Raw genomic sequence first — 7,259 nt, 5'->3', positions numbered from 1 at the left:
TGTGACTTTCTTCTGTTGGATATTAAAATATTTTGAGAAATCTCTTAGTGATTCTTAGTTGTTTTGTTTTGTTTTTGTCCATACAAAGGAAGTCAGTGGTCACCCAAACTGTTACCAACATTTTTTTAAATATCTTGTGTGTTTCACAGTAGAAAGAAATACATGTTTGGAATGACATGAGGGTGTGTAAATGATGAATCAATATTGCTCATTCTGGCCTAATTAAATGAGAGGGTAAGTACCTAATACACAAGAATTTTAATAAAAGATAGATAGATCAAAGCTAGTAACTATTCATGTGTTTATGACTGAATAAAACAAAGTTTGAGTGGTTTGGGGTTTCTCTGAATGTTTTTAGGTCCTAATGTATTGGTTCTAGAATTATATTTTTGTTTTAAATTTTTCTAGCTGTGGTTCTCGCATTCAGTCTGGCATCAGTGTGATAAGTAAGTAATTCTGTCAAAACTTGGTTATGAGACTATAGTGTTGATTCATTGTTCTTTTAGAATGAAATGATCATGCCAGAAAAAGGTAAACGGTAAAGGCCTGTTCCAGCAGGGCACAACAATAAGGATTTTATTCTGCTGGACCAGTCAAGCCTGTAGTTCAGTTTTGTAATCACTCCAACAATATTTTAACTGGCCCCACCTCAAAATAGAAAAAAGGGGGATGGAATAGGGGTGTGTTTACTGTCTAATATTAAGTGAATCCGTACAGATAAAGTCTGAGCTTTAAGTTTTATGTTGTAGGTTATTAGATTGGTGGTGAAACATTCCTAAAAAGCACAAGATTACATTGTTCATAATTATGGTCATAATTGTGTGTCCCTTTGGATAATCTTATCAACCAATCTAACACACTATCCTCTCGGTCAGTATGAGTAAATATGATTGTTTGTACAGCTTGACTGTAGGCTGCTGCACGATAGTTTCTGTAGGACAGGTTTGGTAACTGCAATACTTCACTTATTAATTGGCACATAGAAGCTTTTTACCATTGCTATGCATCTGTGTAAAACAGTTGCGCTGATATTATTTTTTTATAAGTTATTTTTATACATTTTTTGCCTATATATATAGACATTCAAGCTGTCAGGTTTTTCTTTTAAAAATGGTTTTATACGTGAAAAAGACACAGCTGTGTAACACATGCGGTGGATGCTTGTGAAAACAAACCTGCTGTGGAAGCAGCAGTGATATTCAAACGCATTTGTGAAAATTATATCACAATATACCTTTACAGTAGAGTGCTGCAGGGATGATGTATTTTTGTAGGCCAAAACCCAGAAACAAGTTCAGTTCCCGTTCCATCGTCCATTTGAATGGGTTTGTGGTTAAATGCTTGAAATAAGGTCTGTGGTGAACACAAGCTCAATATATTTTAACTTTTTATTCTACAACATAAAATAAATCAGTAATAGCCCCTTGTGATTTATACTTGTCTTGAAAAAGGTGGCTGCTTACAATTGGTTGTCTGAGACATTAAACACCATTCTCCGTACAGGTAAACTCATCTACTCAGTAGTCCAAATAAAGATGAAAAGAGTTGAGGGAAGCTTAAAGGGTTAGTTCACCCAAAAATGAAAATTAGCCCATAAATTACTCACCCTCAAGGCATCCTAGGTGTATATGACTTTCTTCTTTCAGACGAATCCAGTCGAAGTTATATTAAAAATTGTTTTTGATCTTTCAAGCTGTTTAATGGCAGTCAGCGGGTGTTGCAGTGCTTCAGTCCAAAAGAAGTGAAATAAAAAGCGCCCATCCATAACAAAAAAGTATCTCACACGGCTCCGGGGGGTGAACAAAGGCCTCCTGTAGCGAATCGATGTGTTTTTGTAAGAAAAATATCCATATTCAAAACGTAATAATCACTTTAATCTAGCTTGCGCCAACAGTTTTACACGGAAGCAGCTCCGGGCGGATGACGTAAGAGGTCAGCGTTGCGCATGCGCGGGTGAGTCTCGTGAAAACCAACGTTTGTTTACAGGAGCAAAGGAAAACCAGTCTCCTCTTGGCTTATATCGAAATCCTCTGGCATTCTTCTTTACAAATCCTCGTTTTGTACTTCTAATTAGTGACCGTTGTTTTGTTTGATCTCTCCCCTGCGCTTCCGCGTTCATCACTTCTGAGCGGCGCATGGGCAACGCCGACCTCATACGTCATTCCCCCAGAACTGCTTCCATTTACAACAGTGAGCGCAAGCTAGATTAAATTGATTATTACGTTTTAAATATGGTTATTTTTCTTACAAAAACGCATCGATTCGCTACAGGAGGACTTTGTTCACCCCCCGGAGCCGTGTGAGACACTATTTATTTAGGATGGGCGCTTTTTATTTCACTTCTTTTGGACTGATGCACTGCAACACCCGCTGACTGCTATTAAACAGCTTGAAAGATCAAAGACAATTTTTAATATAACTCCGACTGGATTCATCTGAAAGAAGAAAGTCATATACACCTAGGATGCCTTGAGGGTGAGTAATTTATGGGCTAATTTTCATTTTTGGGTGAACTAACCCTTTAATGCTGGTGACGTTGAAATCATGTGACTATGGTGTAGTTTGTTTATAGCCTACATTTAGCTTTTTACTTAGGCTGATTGTATCTAGACTCCAAAAGTCATAAAAGTTGTGTTCATTTGTGAAGATTATCATCAAACTTTTGTTACTCACAGAGTTTATTTCGGAAATAATCCAAAAGCTAATGGAAAAATCCTTTTTTTTTTAGATGGAACCAGGGTTGTGTTAACTTCCGGCTTGTCCTACAAAAAAAAACAAATCATCACTGCAGCACTCTATTGACACTGATTACAGGTGGAAATCTTTGCACATTAATATTAGTTAACTTGGATGGGAAGTGACCAAGCTTGTGTGTTATGCAAAAGGGCCCTGGTACTTTGTTTTATTTTTTACATATTCCAAAAAATTGTATTTGAATATTTCATGAAGGCACTAAACAGGCTAGGTCATAGGACATTTTGCAGAAGACTGGAAGTATAGTGGCGCATGTATTTCTTAATTATTTATTTTTTGCAAATGTTTAATCTTCTTTGTTTTGACAGCAGGAAATTAGCACAACGATGAACATTCACACTCCATTTCACAGAAACAGAAGTGTACCTCACATGAATGTGTGCTGAGTACAGTGATGTGTTAGTGGCGCTGTGCAGTGTTTACATTCTGACCCTTGTGAACCTTAGCTGCAGATGTTCTCAGATAACAGTGGATATGGAAAAGCGAATGGTGGGAGAGGTCAAAGGCCGACCTCTAGGATCAATATTAGCAATGACTATATAGGGAACCGCCAATAGCACTGACTCAACTCTCAGGAATCTAAGTTTTGTGACACTGTCCCCTAAAACCTTTGAAGGCTAACTCCCTAAAACCAAGCCCAGCATGTACACAGAAACTCTTTCGCTGGTTATTTCAAAAAGCAAATCCGGTCACCATTCATTCCTAAACAAGCTGGCATTGCCCTTTCATTATTGCCTATGGGGTTGGTCACATTATGCAGCAACTTTTTTTCTTTTTTCTTTCTTCTTCTTCTCACAATTTGTCGGACTTATGTTGGGCAGCTGGAGGAATGTTGGCTGGAGGAAGCATTCCTATGGGAATATTTGGTGTTCTGTAGCTGGATTTCCTGAGAGGAAAATAGGCAGAGGGAAAGTAGATGAATGGGAAGGTGGAATGTGAGAATAGTTGTTTCACTGTTCAGACATGATGGATGTATTACGTAACCAATGGGGTGCCTCCCATGGTGACTCATTGATAGATCTGTTAACCAGTGAGAGTTGAACAGAGTGATTGATTATTATTCTTATAGGAGAGAACTGTTTCCTATGGAAGCTCGTTTCTGCCGCTAAAAAAAAATGGTAACTTAATTTTTATCTCACAATTCTGACTTTTTTCCAGAATTGCAGGATATAAACTCACAGTTGCAAGGAATAAAGTCAGAACTTCAAGATAAACTATAGACTTCTTTCTCGCACGATTTGTGAGTTTATATCTTGCAATTCTGACCTCAGAATTGTGAGATATAAACTCACAATTGCAAGTTATAAAGTTCAATTCTGAGTAAAAAAATTAAAATGCTGGCTTTTTTCTCATAATTGCAAGTTTATATGTCATAATTCTGACTTTATAACTCACAATTGCTTGTTATAAAGTCAAAATTCCAAGATATAAACTCACAATTGCGAGAAAAAATGTGATTATCTTGCAATTCTGAATTTATTTCTCACAATTGTGAGTTTATATCTCAAAATTGTGACTTTATTACATACAACTGCGACTTTATATCTCACAATAAAAAAAAAAAAAGAAAAACAGAATTGTGAGATAAAAAGTCGCAGTTACCTTTTTTATTTTTTATTCAGTGGTGGAAACAAGCTTCCATAGTTTCATCTCTCCAACAGACTTGATTCGATTAAGATCCCAAAACCAATATTTAAAGCTGGGCTTTCATTGAAACAAATAGCCATTGCATACTTGCATAATTTTCCTACCTCTCTGTCTACAGTCTTTACAAGCATGATTTGTTCATACATATGTGTCAACTCACTTATCCAAAGTGTGTCAGTTAATTCGCTTGGCATTTCTTTCAGTTGTAACTCACTCTGGTAAAAGGGTGTAACCATGGGCACAGCGCAGACCCACCCATTCTACACTAGAGTACACCAGACAAAACTCATTCAAAGGCCTGTTTGATTTTCCCGTTGCTGTGACAACAGTCTTACGAGGCTCTTACTGTCAAGTGTGAGTATGTCTGAGTCAGATCTTTCTCTTTCATTCTGGTGAGAGGGCTGATCAGGACAAACCTGTCCTACTAAGTCTACCCAGTTTATGTCAGATGCCGTCATCTGAACTGGAACTTCATACATGCTTTAGATTGTGTAGAACTGTAATCTAATATAATGTATGTAACATTGCTGTTAAATGTAACTGTCCTGTGTGCATTATTACACAAATTCCCATATACTTGGGTGAGCTCTTTTAATAGGAAGTTAGCAACCACATAGCAACGCCCTGGAAAACACCTAGAAAACCGTAGTGGTGGTGACTATAGTACAGGCAAGTACAACACAATCATGTGTTTTGTTTTGAATGCAATTTCTTTAATTTTTGTTTCTTTGTAAGACACAATCATGCTTTGTTTTGTGTTTTATTTAATTTCTGTTTTTTTTTTCTTTGTAAGACCCTATCATGTTTTGTTCTGTTTTTGTTATTTAATTCTTGTTTCTCTTTTAAGGCCCTATCATGTTTTGTTTTGTGTTTTTTGTTATTTAATTGTTTCTTTGAACGACCCTATGATGTTTTGTTTTATTCATTTCTTGTTTCTTTGAAAGACCACCCTATCATGTTTTTGTTTTGGTTTTAGTCCAGTTTTTGTTTCTTTGTAAGACTCAATCAAGTTTTCTTTTCTTTTCTTTTGTTCTCATGTTTTTTTTAATCTAATATCTTTGATTCTTGTAGGCTTTATTTTTTATTTTATTTGTTTATTTATTTTTTAATTCCAAAATACAACCTAAGTGCAATAGGTTTAAGGCAAGTCATGGGCTGAAATATTTTATGTTGTGCCCCATGTACAGTATTATATATTTCCTTTCATCTTGATAAGCTTAGGGCCATATTTGAAACTTTTTACTGAAGATGCACTGCATAAATCTGATTATATGTATCACTTGATTTATCCACTAATTAGAAATATCACCTGTATGCTGACATGGCTTCAATCTGTTTTCAGAGTTTAGCAGTAAGTGTCTTGCCCTGCTCAAGTGCTCATAAACACTACATACCATTGCTCCTCATTTGACACAGGAAGTGGTTTATAGTTGGCGCTCTTCCTGTTGTGGTTCAGAAGACTGAATGGAGCCATCTGTACTCACTGAAACCCCATAGCAGGCCATAGTCGTACTGAGCTGTTACTGATTTGAAAGAGGAGTTAGGGCTAGATCTTTCACGCCTAACAACTCATAATTACAGACCTTTAGAAAACTCAAACTAATCCACATGCAAAGACAAAGCACTGAGATCATTTAAGCCCTCCGTGTTTCCTTTCATGTCAGAATATTTCATGCGAATTGCAAACTGGAGGTATTAAATTGATGCAAATGATGTGTAAATGTTGCTTAGGGCTTAAAAAGAGTATCTAAAATTTTCAAATGGAAAAGATCTGCCCATATTTAATCTGCATTCTATAGTGGCACATTCCTGTCTGGTACCCACGTAAACATAACCCAGTTTATAGACATTGATATATGCCAAAAGTCATCCACAAAAAGCTTAGTTCAAACAGAAGCCACAGACAGGAAGGGAGAAGGGAGTTGACTTTTTGCACCGACATTACAGATGCAGAGGCAAAGACTTCTGACTGGATGGCCTAGAATACAATATTTTTTGTTGAAATTCTGTTTTGGCCAAGGCCTTGAGAAAAGCGAGCCCTCTGCTGCCAAGTATTTGTGGATTATGAATGGAGAGAACAGTATGCAGAGGAGAATTATTTTATTATTTATTGTTTTCTATATGCTATGCACTGAAAACAATGTTGTTTATGCTGTCCATGATATTCAAGAGCTCTTGCATTAAAAATCTTTTTGAATATACTGTATATTTATGAAATATCTTAAGTCAAATTGTAGCAGATTTAGATCACACTTAAGACACACTTAATGTATGACTTTTGCAGTTATTTTTAACCAACAGATCTCCAGGTTATTTTTAGTGGACATAAAGTCACTTCCTTTCAAGCTCACACAGGTGGCCGAGTAACATGTTCCATTAACATTTAACAACTAAATATGTTTCTGTTTTATTATTATACGACTTTTTATTAAAAACATCTTTTGTGAAATGTTCTTGAAAAGGTTTTATTTTTTATTAATTTTTTTTTTAAATGGCGCTTAGTTTGATATTTTATAACAAAACATGTATACGTTGCATGTGGCTTATAAGTATCCACATAATTTTTGAGGCCACTGTAACTGTAAACATGTCAAGCAGTTACACTTTGTTCTTCAATCAAAAAGCATAAGTCTTTTTTCCCCCTAATAACTAGGAAGAGAAACTTCCTATTAAAAGTCTCATTTCCCCTATGGACATGCCATGTAAGTGATGTGTTGGCAAACCTGCAGGTGGAAAAAAAGCTAATATGAGCTGTAAGTCCCTGAAGGAGAACACTGATGTGTCACAGTGTAAAAAAAGCCCTGCAGTACAGTACATAACCAGTTAGTGTATCTGTTATTTAGATAGGCTGTCAATCA

The 7,259-nt window shown here is 36.1% G+C and overlaps 1 long non-coding RNA gene across 1 annotated transcript in view; it reads right to left on the bottom strand.

Moving 5' to 3' along the window:
- Positions 1 to 2,744: 2,744 nt before the first annotated feature.
- LOC107732457 (uncharacterized) overlaps positions 2,745 to 7,259 on the bottom strand; it is a 13,617-nt gene continuing 9,102 nt past the window's right edge. Inside the window, exon 3 of the long non-coding RNA XR_001638878.1 lies at positions 2,745 to 3,640. This is a non-coding gene — a long non-coding RNA (uncharacterized LOC107732457). The remainder of the gene's footprint in view (positions 3,641 to 7,259) is intronic.

Source organism: Sinocyclocheilus rhinocerous, unplaced genomic scaffold, assembly GCF_001515625.1.
Source record: "Sinocyclocheilus rhinocerous isolate Xijiao unplaced genomic scaffold, SAMN03320098_v1.1 scaffold1635, whole genome shotgun sequence".
NCBI classification, from domain to species: domain Eukaryota; kingdom Metazoa; phylum Chordata; class Actinopteri; order Cypriniformes; family Cyprinidae; genus Sinocyclocheilus; species Sinocyclocheilus rhinocerous.
The sequence above is the reverse complement of the archived record's forward strand: the minus strand, read 5'-3'. Positions and strand labels throughout refer to the sequence as shown.